This window comes from Meles meles, chromosome 13 (assembly GCF_922984935.1).
Source record: "Meles meles chromosome 13, mMelMel3.1 paternal haplotype, whole genome shotgun sequence".
In the NCBI taxonomy this organism is placed as follows: domain Eukaryota; kingdom Metazoa; phylum Chordata; class Mammalia; order Carnivora; family Mustelidae; genus Meles; species Meles meles.
The window spans coordinates 2,975,262-2,988,378 of NC_060078.1; the positions used below are offsets into that span (position 1 = coordinate 2,975,262).

The window sequence follows — 13,117 nt, forward strand, 5'->3', positions numbered from 1 at the left end:
CGTGGAATTTTTCCGACACTCCCTTCCAGCGCACAGTCATTTCTAAGACTCCGCTCAGTGTCCTTATCTCGCGGAGAGCGAGATGCTGGGTCTGTGGCAGACCTGGCAAACGTAGGTGAGACAAAATACGACACACAGCATTTTCCGTGACCTATTTTGCTCCCTGTTCCTCCCCAGCCGGCCACCCCCCCAGCCAGCCGCAGCCATGCAACAGCTGTGTGCACACGTCAGCTGGAAAGCAGCAAGCGGCAGACACTTTCGGGGCTCGCTGCCTTTCATTATCTCCGGGAGCTCATACCAGGACGGGCTCTAAATCCCTTATCACAACTGCCTCAGGCGGCAAGCAGGGTTTTTTTGTTTTTTGGTTTTTCTCCCCCCCTCTGTTGCTGCTGATGTAAAGATGACATTTCTTGAGCCGGGAGAATTTTATTGTGACGGTATTGAGTGCTAAGCCTCAGAAGATAAATCTGTAGCTCCCCTTCATCCCCAAAAGTGGTCTTTTCGTTGTGCTTCTTAAAAAAACAAACAAACAAAAAACCAAAAACAAAAAACCCTGAAGAAATTGTGAAATTATTCCGTGGCCTAAGGAGGCGAAAAGAATCACCGAGATGATGACTTGTGACAATGACAAAAGCGATTCAACAGAGTGATTTCCTCTATTATTCTAGAAGTGGAAAAATAAGCGAAACGCCTTGCTTGGTTAGCTGTGTTGCCCTGGTGTAGATGGGTCACAACCCTACACCTCTCTATTCTGTCAGTGAACGCAAGCCTGTCTCTTTTGGTTGACACTCTGTCTCTAGAATGTTCTCGACGTATCGCCGCCGTGCCGTGTAGCTTACTTCTGTTGCGATGATGGCGTTTGTCCGCTCTTATAGTTACAGGATGGAGCTTGTTCCAGAGTGGTGCTTCGTGTGGGTTATCGGAGCACGGAAGGGGAATGTGTTTCTGTAGGTTTGCCTTGCGCTGCTGCTTGCCGGAGGGGCAGGGCCTGGTGGGAAGTCTGCGTTACCTGATTCTGGAAGTGTCTGTGAATGCTCTGCACTAGAAGGGTTTAGTCAAGTGTAACCGTATGCTTCAGAATGAGTTTAGTCCCACTTTGTTTTCCAGGTTGTCAGCATTTAGACACTTCTAGAGGAGCTGCACGGTGGGAGCATGGCTTCGTCCCAGGCTGCTTTAGTCTATCTAGGAGGAAGGAGTCTTCTCTAAGAGTCAGTGGGACAGTATCCACAGAGAGATTCACACCCTGAGGGATGGTCTCGTGAGAGCAAATTGGCCACTCATTTGGCTTCGGTCTCCGTCCCTCCCTGTGACTCCTGATAACAGCCGTGGGATGTCAGGACATGAGGATTTGGGAGGCAGATAAAGAAAACGGTGACTGACGTACCAGCCAGTTGCTGTCACAGGCAATGCTCACCACCTGAGCCCAAGAGTCAGAGAAGAATAGTCTGGCTGTAAGGCTTAGGGAAAAGCAGACAAGCTGCTCAGGGGCCAGTGGCCATATGCCACTTAGAGGGCACGTGGGCCCGAGTTCCAATGTGAGGCTGTGATACTGGGCTCTGTCTCTTCCTCGCACACCTCTCCAGCCCTCTCAGCAACCCGCCCCCATGCCCCTCGTGGGATGGATCCTAGTCAATTGTAACTACAGACTGTGAGGACACTCAAGTCACCATCCTACTCTCCTAGGGAAGAATAAATATTTTTTTTAAAAAAAGATTTTATTTATTTATCTGACAGAGAGACAGCGACAGAGGGAACACAAGCAGGGGGAGTGGGAGAGGGAGAAGCAGGCTCCCCACTGAGCAGGGAGTCCGAGGCGGGGGCTCGATCCCAGGACCCTGGGATCACGATCTGAGCTGAAGGCAGATGTTTAATGACTGAGCCACCAGGCATCTCCAGCCACCACTTTATTCAAAGGTCTAAAAGCAGGAGTTCCTGGGGCCAGGGATGGGTGGTCTGGGAGTGATTTCAGTCATGGTAGCCTTTTCCAGTGTCCTTCAAATCTGCCACATCACATAGATCATGGACACTCGCGATCTGCTTTCCACACAGGAGAATGGACGGCTTTGGGGACATGATTTATAATCACTGTCAACAACCCGCTTCGACATCAACAACAGTCGGCTTCTCTTGCCTCTTGAAACACTGAGTTCAGATCTCTATTAACCACATGTAGTCTCACGCCTCTTTCCCGTCCTACAGCTGCTCTCCTCCGTGCCCCAAACTGTGCAGTTAGCATTTCCTCACCAACAGAGACTGTGAGACTCAGATTGGAAGCCAGGCATCTGTTTGGCAATATAGTTGTATTACGAACAATAACATGAGACCCTCTGGACAGGATTCTGTATTTTCAGGGCTCCACAGGTCAAACGCTAGACAAGCCAGCTGCTTAAGCACTGGCAGGCAAGTTACCACATGGAGGACCCTCCTTACTCCCATCCCAACCTAAACATTTTTCTTTCTCTGAAGCTATGGCTGTTTCGGTGGTTCTGAGTTAGTAATGGCCTGTCCCCCTTACAGATGTAGATGTTTATGTCTGCGAAATGGTATTTCCTGCAGCTGTAGACCCTGGCGGCATCTCCAGGGCTCACAGCCATGCAGAGTCTAGTGGAGTGACAGAGGACTCGGGGTCTGTAGGGCGGGATGGGAAGCCGCGTGTTTGTGTGCACGCGACCGGCCTTCCCATGGTCTCAGAGTCACACAGGCCAGCCTCCCCCCTGCAGGTCTGGCCTCTGCATTGCCTTCGACTTTGAGCTTCATTGAGCGACAACAAAATGGACCCTCCAGCCACAACAGCCACGTAAAATGAGGTCAACAATCTATAAAATCAACATTTTTGGTCATTTTCCTATTAGACCATTTTGTTGGTCTTTTTTTCTTACGTTGGGGACATAAATATCATCCCCTACGTCGAGGCCCTCAGAAAGTGTGAAAAATGAGCCGAAGGAAAACTTGGTAGCAGACATTGCTGCCAAGTCCGCATGGATGTTAAGGAAAGCTCGTGTCCACAGTTTGGTGGCTGCTTCTGTTTTATGTCCCGTAACAGGAAGCCCGGGCAGACCGGGCGACATTAGGAGAAGAGAGGCAGCCACACTTCGTTTGGTCACCCAGTAGGTTTTTTGTTTTGTTTTGTTTTTTTGGTGGCTCTTTTTAGTGCAGTCTAGCATTATAGTAAAATGAACGGGTCATACCAATCTACGTTGTCCTTTTCTTCAAAAAATTCAAAAGCCCTTCAGGTAATTTGAAAAATACCGGACCCTTTGCTCCTCAGTGTACTTATGACGTGTCTAGACGACCCTCCCTGGGTCAGTGCTCGTCCCTCCGAAGTGCTGTGACTTTTGTGACAGGCGAGGAGGCCAGGTTGCTGGTGCCTCTCAGCCTGCCTCCATCCACCGCTTCCCGGGAGCCAACATCCCAAGTATTTTGGTGCAAAAGTGTTGAATGGGCTTGTGAGTCGCGTCTCCATCTATGTGTGTGACTCCAGGGACTTCAATGAGCTTGAGACATCACAGTGTACAGGGAAAGGGGTGTTTTTTAAAAAATGCTGGTTATTTCCTAGCCTCTGGGCCTCAGCCTACAGACTCCAGCTCACAGCCCCGCGAGGAGCCCACTGCCACCAGTGAGCAGAAGACGCAGTGAGAAAGGGCTGTGCCCAGAGCAGCAAGTGCAAACTTGTTCCTCAAAGAGCTTGTCTGACCTTTCTTGCAGCTGCTTCAGAGGAAGAGAGAACTTTGGGACAGGAAAAGGAAGCCCTCCCTTCCGTTTAGACAGGATAATGAGAGTTCCGATTCTTACTTCTGTGTTGAAAAATAACCCGGGAACAGAGGCATTCATCCTGCGGGAACGGATTAGAGAGTGTTTGGAACCTGCGAGGCTGGCTGGTGATTTTCCCAGGATAGAGATTTCTTTATAGCCTCCCTGTTGGGCTTCCCTCGGTGCCCCTGGCTCCGGGTTGCTCATTATCTCGGGAGGCTATCAGAGCAGAACCGTCAGACCAAGACAAGAGCTTTGAAAATGGAATTCGGGTGATTCAAATGGGCTCTAAACACTTATGTCACCGATACATTTGAGAGGGCTGCGGTAATGATGATGGAGACAGATTGAGACATTTTTCAGATGTTTGTTGGGAAGCTGGAAATGACATGCCATGACAATAGGGAGCTAACCTTTATGAAGAGATACCGTGTCAGATAATCCACGAAATCCTTTAAATGATTTATTGTACTTAAGCCTGCTAGTAACCCAATGAGAGGGAAGCTCAGTTATTAACCGAAATATATAAGGCAGCTGAGGCTCAGGGAGAAAAAGCACCTTGCCCAGGTCCCAGGGGCAATATTGTTTGGGTAACAGGGTCTGTCTGTTCCAACCTCCCTGAGAGCCTCCACTCTTCACGACTGATGCTGGCACATTTTGGACTTGGGTATGAGCCACATGTGTAAGACTCGAAAGCAGTATCTTAAAAATAGACTTTTTGGTTTAAATAGTAAGACTTTAAAAAAAACCCTAATTACTATGAAAAATTTCAAACATATTCAAAATCAGAGAAATTATGTAATGAACAAAGATAGTGAGCCCCCATGTACGTATCACACGCATTCAATGATTTTCAACATGTGGCCAAACTGATTTGAGCTCTACTCCATCCCCTCTCCCACTCTGTTAGTTTCTTGCTGCTGAGATAAATGACCACAAGCTTAGTACCTTGAAACAAACTTACTCTCTTTCAGAAGTCATTGTTGGTTTCACCGGGCTAACCTCATGGGGTCGGCTAGGCTCCTTCCTACTGGAGGCTCCAAGGGGAGAATCGGTTTTATTACCTGTTTCAGCTGCTAGTGTTCCCTTCATGCATCTTCTGCGTCTCATGATACCACCCTCTCCTATGATTCCGATCCTTCTGCCTCCCCCTTATGAGGGAGGACCAGAGTGGAGACATCGTTGGGCCAAACCAGATTACCCAGGATAATGTCCCCATCCTGAAGCCCTTAATTTAATCACATTCGCAGAGTCCCCTTCCAAGGTTCTGAAGATGAAAACATGGATGTCTTGGGGGAGTCATTTCTCCACCTACCACACCCACCGGTCCCCAACAGGAATATTTTGAAGCAAATCTCAGACATTTTATTTAATCTATAAATATGTCATTACCTATCTTCAACAAGAAAAAGACTTTTAAAAAGTAACTGTGACACCCTTATCATATCTAAAAATATTGACAAGACTTTCTTATTATCACCAGATACCCAGTCAGTGTTCCAATGTCCCTGAATTTTCTCATGATTTTATTTTAACAGGTGGTCTATTCAAATTAAGAAATGTGTTTTAAGTTTCTCTTAATCTGCAGTTTCTCTCTCCTTTTACTTTCATGACCTGTTTTTATTGTTGTTGAAAAAACCAAGTTTTCTACCCTGCAGAATTTGATTGTGTCTGTGGTCATTTTTTCCATGTTATTTCCCATAACCCGGTAGTTTAATCTAGAGATTTGATTTTATTGAGGTTTGATTTTATTGTTGAGTGACCTTCACGGATAGTGTTGTAACTTTGTGCTGAATCATGTAGGGAAGCCAGTACTCACGGCAGTCGCTCTCGTGAGGTACTCACTGCGGTTGTTCTCATGAGGCGGTGAGCTTGATTCTTGGGTTCAGGTGTCTGGAGTCTTTGTATCAAGTTCCCTGTCAGCTTTTCCCTTCACTGGTGATTAAGGATTGGATTTGTTATTTCACCAGTGGGTTTCAGAACTGTAATATTCTGGTTCTATCACTGTCCTCATTATTTTCTTTAGCTAGAATTCTTCTATAAAAGAAGAATACTCTTTAGATCATTTGAAAGGCAGCTTGTGGGGCTGGGAAACCAGGAGCTGTGGCCAAAGACCAAAGACCAAAGACCGCAGTTCTGTACGGGATGCCTCAGAACTCAACAGTGCTGTTTTCCTGTTCCTTCTAGGCATGGCCGCCACGCAGTTCACTCACAGTGACCCATGACGGGTGATGAGGGAAAGTAGATACATGTCTCAAAATTAAAAAAAAAAAAAAAAAAAGTTTGTTTCAACCTCCAGTTGATTGTCCTGAGGAACAGTTCGTGAAAGAAAGACAAGATAAATATTTGATTTTTTTTCTCTTGATGCACCAGTTTTCAGACTAATACTTGGTTTTCTAGCATGCTCCAAAGGTGAGCAAAAAGTGTGTGTGTGTGATTACAAGGTCACGGATTTTGAACATATTTGTTATGTTTCAGTTCTTTGCAGAGATCTTTCTTTTTCAAATGGACCCATCTTTGGCCGAGAGTCCTTTCCAACTGGCTCCTGAATATTTTAACATCCTTGTTTTTTGATGTAACAAGATGCTTCAGGTCCATAATATACATTTCCTGCCCCAGATCTGGAATCAGCATTTTCTGGAAGGGGTCCTTGTTACTTTCAGTAGGAAATAATATTCAGAGACCATAGTCTGGGCCCTGGGAGTGCTCACAGCTACTGGGTTGGTTATTATTTCTGAACCTCTTCAGTGGACACAGGATATTTTTAGACAAAGAAATAGTATCACAGATTCATACTACTATTTCCAGTCCAAATTTAGGATTACATGGCTTCACTTAACTTCTTTTGTTAGGGTCCGTGATCAAAGGAACGAGACTGACACAAAGCGAAAATCAAGCAAAGTTTTATTTCGCGCCATGCATCAGAAACCAAACTGCATCAGAAACCAAACTGCATCAGAAACCAAACTGCATCAGAAACCAAACTGCATTAGAAACCAAACGGCATCAGAAACCAAACTGCATTAGAAACCAAACTGTATTAGAAACCAAACTACATTAGAAACCAAACGGCATCAGAAACCAAACTGCATCAGAAACCAAACTACATTAGAAACCAAACGGCATCAGAAACCAAACTGCATTAGAAACCAAACGGCATCAGAAACCAAACTGCATTAGAAACCAAACTGTATTAGAAACCAAACTACATTAGAAACCAAACGGCATCAGAAACCAAACTGCATCAGAAACCAAACTACATTAGAAACCAAACGGCATCAGAAACCAAACTGCATTAGAAACCAAACTGCATTAGAAACCAAACTGACCAGTAGGTGCCCAAGTCTTGCTGGGGACCACCGCCTCCCCGTCCCTGGGGTCCCCCCTGGAGGCTCCCTGCCCCACCCTCACCGTACCACAGACCCACTCCCGGCGTGGCTGCACCTTGGCTCCTGAGAGGCTGCTCCTGATGGCAGCGCTGCCTGAGGCGGCGCTGCTGCTGTTGCTGCTGCTGATACTCTGGCTCAGGGTGGCGTTGCTCACGGCAGTGCCGCTGCCGCTGCTGCTCTGGGCGGTGCTGCTCGCTGTGGCACCGTGGCTGCTGCTGCTCTGGGCGGTGCTGCTCGTGGTGGCGCCGTGGCCGCTGCTGCTCTGGGCGGTGCTGCTCGTGGTGGCGCCGCTGCTGCTCTGGGCGGTGCACGGCTCTTGCTAAAAAAAAACCGAACCTCTCCAGCCTCACAGACCATCTTTTATAGCGGTGGTTGGGCCCGGCCTACACACAGGTGGCCAATGGGATTTCAACTTACCACAGTTAATATATGTGCACCCCTCTGATTGGATACGGCTATCTGGCCTGGCCCGCCCCTATATCCGGGGTTTTCAAGTAACTTCTTTTTGCTAACCAGACCCCTACACTTTAATATTTGTATTTCTTTTCTATACACTGAAAATTTTGGTTTCTAATATTACTATATAATTATTTAATCTGCCAGTTATCTATTATATGTATATATATAGAAGAGTATATTTGACTACATATACCATGGGATGTATGGTATATGTACAGTATATATATAGTATGTTTACATATAATAGTCTCTTTGGTATATCCATATTATATATATAAATAGTTTCAGAATAATTATGTTGATAGTATTACTAATAACGTAATAAGTAAAATCGACTTAGAACTTCTTTGCAGTTCTTCCTGCTTGTAAGGATTGCAAGCTAAATTATAGTTTTAAAATCACTTGAATTTCCCTTGGTAAAGTTCATCTGTCCACTCAACGTATGGTTAGCTCAATGCACCTTTATTATCTGTTTTATTTGGCCTTCTATTTCAGTGGTTGCTATTTCTAGAAATATGTAACACAGATTTTATGGCTCAAAGTCAAACGTGCAAAGCAAGGTACCTTCAGAGATGTATGGCTGTCCTGCCCTCTCTCCTCTACAGGAAAATATTTTCATTCGATTAGGGTTTATCCTTTCACTGCCTTTTAATAACCTAGCCATATATACTCCTGATCCCCCCTTAGATGAAAGGTGCAGTCCTGAAAACACTGTTCTGCACCTGGTACTATGACTTCTGAATGTAAACCTCTTTCTAGGCATAGGAACCGGAACCCATCACGTCACATTCTCGTTGTAAGCCCATCAGTGTCATGTCCTAAAGAACTGGGAGCCAGAATCCACTTTGGATTTAGATGAGAGTTCGACTTTGCAGACTGTGACCCAGTCTGTGCTGACATTTGTATTTTACTCCCCAAACTTTGAGTATACCTCTCTAAGATCTCTCAGGCCTGACGACACTTATAATGAATTGTATGTACTGAGTTTGGAAATACTGCTTTTTCAACCAGGCGGTATGCCAATAAATACTTTTCCTGTTACTATAAGATATTTATAACCATAATTTTAGTAGTGATTAATGTTCCAGTGAGTGTATATGTTACAATTCACTTAATTGTAAAGAAAGTCTTTTTTTTTTTTTTTCTGTAATGATTTCAAGAGAAAGAAAATATGGGAAGGACAAGGGATGAAGATAGCCAGGAGGAGGCCCTTTTAATAAACAAACACCTGAGGCCCCTGGGTAGCTCAGTCAGTTAGGCATCTGCCTTCAGTTCAGGTCATGATCCTGGGGTCCTGGGATTGAGTCCTGCGTCGGGTTCCCTGCTCAGCTGGGAGCCTGCTGCTTCTTCCTCTCCCCTCTCTCCTCCCACTGCTTCATGCCTTCTCTCTTTCTCTCTCTGCCAAATAGATAGGTAAAATCTTAAAAATTTTTATGAAAAATTCTCATTTCTCTTTTTTCTCTAAAGTAAAATTTCTATACAAGATACATGCAAAATATGTCAATATCAGACTTAGTATATGAATAATGAGAAAGATGGTGATTTGGGCCAGATGATGGTCTTAGAGCATTCTGGTGGAACAGGACCTTGGATCGCCACAAGACAGGTCCTCCAGGTCCTAGAGCCCATCTTGATCCTTCTCCAGGAGGCTGTCCTCTGCTTATCATGTCATCTCCCCCTGCTTGAACCCACAGAAAACTATGGAGCATACACATTCTCTTGATGAGATGAGGAAGAGATGACGTATGTGTATAAAAGAAATCCAGCTGTTTTCTGGAGCATGGGAGTTGAGAGAAGAAGCTGATCCGTGGACTGGGGATGTCACTGAGGACTTTGTGGGAACAGCCCCCTTCCAGAGTATCGGGAGGGAGAGAGTGCCTGTGCGTGAAGGACCCTGGGCGGGGATGGTTCCGCTCATTCATGGGTTGTCGAGGGTTATGGACAGCGCTGCTTGTTAGAAAGCAGGCAGCCTTGGTAGGAAAGCCTTAGAAGGTGGACAGATGCATTGGGGTGGATGAAACAGGGAACAGGAGTGTGTAAAGAAGTGGGGAAGAGTTGACGAAAAGGGAGTGTTTTAGAAAGATTGGTTGGCAGCATTATTCAGAGCAGATTAAAAAGGGGGAGAGAGATGAAATGAGAGAGGCCAGCAGGGAGGCTGTTCAGGTGGGAGAGTCATGATTCATGGAGACAGGACTGATGTCTGTGGAGAACAATGGAACTATTGGAGAAGAGGGAGCAAAAATAAGGAGGAGTTTATAGGAAACTCTGTGGGTCTTTGTGGTAAGTGTGGAATGTAACTGAGAGTGGTGAGTTCAGTGTTTTGAGCACCAGCGGTTGGGAGATGACTCTCATTAAAGAACTGTTGCATCGGGGGCACAAGATTGGGTTCTAGGTTAGAATGAAAAGAGATGATAGGAGGGATTCCCTCCTTCTTCCCTGCCTCCCTCCCTTCTTCTTACTACCTTTCTTCTTTTTCCCCCTCAATTCTTTATATGACTGTCGATCGAGTGCTTTCACATTTGACAACAATTCTCCGTAGCTTCAGTGGCAAACAATCCAGGCACAGCCTCTGCTCTCATAGAACCTGCATTTAATTAGGGAGGGAGGCAGAGGAAGGAACGAGATAATTCATGTAGTGATACATGCTTTGAAGGAAGTAAAATAGGGCTAAGTGGTGATTGAAGTCATAGGTATTGGATGGGACTACTTCTGATTAGAAATCTGGGAGAGTGTCTCAGAGGAAGTGTCCAAGGAACGAGCCATGAGAAGATGTGATGGCATTTCTGGGCAGAAAAAACCCCCACAAATATCCTAAGACAAGAATTGACTTGGAGTGTGTGAAGAGCACAGAGAAGGCTGAGGGTCCTGGAGGGCTCCTACTAAGGGCAAGGAGGTGAGGGTAGAGACTGCTTCAGGCAAGGTCTGATCAGGAGACAGAGTCCACACAGTAATTTGAACAGAGACCATATAATACAAAGGACTCTTCATGATGACAGAGGATTGGAATAATGAGGAAATCACCAGTAAGGAGTCCAGGAGCACAGGTATAAGCAGCAGCCCCCACCCGCAGGGCTAAGATAGGGCACCCCAGCTGCAGGAGAGGCCAAAAGTTGCTAGTGTGCAAACCTGTGTACCTCGCTAGACGTCCTCTCTCTGGAACTTTCCGGAATCCACTTCCCAGGGTGCCAAAAAAGACTTTTCCTAGGGAGTTGTCTCACCAGAGGCAGTCTTCTAAGAAACTGCTTGAGGGGGGGTTGGGGGACAGTGTTGGTGTCTGGGAGCCGCTGACATTCGGGTGCTGGCCCAGCTGTGCGTAGTGCAGAGGCTTGTGCTAGAGAAGCTGCCCACACGGCAGAAGCCAGACCCTGGGCAAGCCCCATGCTGCAGAGGCCGAACGCTGGCGGAACCATCTGTGCTGCAGGAGCGGGGCACGAGGGAACCCCTGAGACGCCAGGCCCTTTCCAGGAACCGGGAAGGACCCCCCTTCCTTTGGCCATGTCCCTCCAGCTTCCTCCACTGGCAGAACTGAGTACTGGGTCAGCTGGCAAAGGAAGACTGTTTAAAGGTCCAGCTAGATTTCGGCAGAGCAGGCGATGAGGGATCAATGTGGAGCTGAGAGGCAGTAACCTCACAACATGCCTGACTCGGTGATCAGGGCTCTGGTCGTGGCGGTGGGGGTGGTGACGGCAGGAGTGCTGGGTGGCATCTGCCACGTCCAGGTGCTGGTCTTGGTGCTCTGCATGTTTTAACTCCGTTTATGATCGCAACCCAGTGAGGTCGAGACTGTCACCGTCCCCACGTATGGGTGATGTAACTGAGACGCAGAGAGGCCAAGTCCCCTGCCCTCAGACACAGGCTAGCGAAGGTGGAGGCGGGATTCCCACAGAGCAGTTCGACCCCAGATCTGCCCGCCAGACTCTCAAGCCACTACTGATCCTTGAACAGACACAGAAACATCGGGAAAGAGAAGTACCTAAAAGGGCTTTGCAGTCAGCCCCCTTGTGATCAGACCAGCTTCCTCTGTTTTTGGTATTAATGCATTCAGAGATCTTAATTACTTTTAAAGCAAGGAACAAATGTACCTGGAAACATGAAGCAGCCTAGGGAAAGGTGGAAAGATTGAATAATTGACGTGATGCGAATACTAGGAAATAATATTTGAGTGTGGTTTCAGGGACTTTGGGCTCCTTTAGCTTCACAAAAACAGAGGAGGGGCAAGTTCGAGATGCATGGTCATGGGTGTGGAGAGAGGACTTTCAGAAGATCTTGATTAAATGTTGCTCAGGGCTGGTGGGTGGGAAGGGGGGCGGAAACATGCACCCGGTGGATAGCCTTCTAGGCAATTCTATCTGGAGACTTTACCGTGCACCACACACTGTGCTGGGGAGCGTGGTGGCCTTTCAAGGACTTTGTTGCCTTATGGCTGCCACTAACAGCAACTAGTTCTGCCCATGGAAGAGGTCAAGGGACAGTGCCAAGAAAAGGAAGCATTTGAGTCACATGAGGAGCTGGCCAAGCCGGCAGGAGAAGGGAGGACCCTGTCGGTTCAGGGCCAGTACAAGCCAGTGACTGGAGGCGACCCTGGTCGATAGGAAGTTGGGGAAAAAGGATACTATGAGACCAAGAATAATGGGATCAGGGTCAGATTATCAAATCCATGGCCTCCTCTCTACTTCCTAGTTTTTGTGACCTTGGGCAAATTATTTAACCTGAGTTTCATTTTCCTGTCTATAAAAGGAAATAAAATAGTACCCTCCTTTCCAGGCTTTTATGCAGATTAAATGAGATATGTAGAGCGTGTTCTCACCAATAAAGGGACAGGCTTGTGTTTGATGACATCATCATTATTATTATTTACAATAGTGTACTATTTTATTCCTATCATACTACGATACATAATAATTAATAATAATATTTTTTATTTCTATATTAATGGAAGAGGCTGAAGATTAGAGTCCTGGGAAGAATAATAAAGATTAGACATAAACTATGTCACGCTGTACATTTGCGTGCGTATGTGTGTGTATGTAGAATTCTGAAATAGTTTCCAGTTGAAACCTTTGTTTTGGTAACAGGCAGCATAGGGAAATGTTCAATTTTGCACATAATAATGAATGCCTATTTTGTTTGTTGCTGTTTACAACAACTATTGGCGTTTTCACAGTCACGAGAGAAATGTTCCTACATTTGCACAAAAATGACTGAGATTTACCACGAAAAAACACTCAGGTGACGGTGGCTTTGTGGGTCTCAGGCTGTGTGTTTGCTATCAGTCACCTACTCTCCTAAGTGTTTTGTTTGGTTTCAATATATATTAGGAAATTGTGCTTCCAGGTGGCAAAGAGACTAAATATTTCTCCTAAGATGAGTGAAAATCTGGTGCCATCAGATCATAGGTTTTTTTGTCATCGGGATGGAAGGCAAGCTGAGCTCCGTGGACTAGCTAGGTAGGTAACTGAGCACACACAAGATTCTTCCGAGCCTGTGTCCTGATCTGTAAGGCTGAGATCATCGTAATA

The 13,117-nt window shown here is 46.1% G+C and overlaps 1 protein-coding gene across 4 annotated transcripts in view; it reads left to right on the top strand.

The window, feature by feature from the left end:
* The window catches only part of DISC1 (DISC1 scaffold protein), a 383,714-nt gene that overhangs the window by 309,411 nt on the left and 61,186 nt on the right, over positions 1 to 13,117 (top strand). The window lies entirely within an intron of this gene.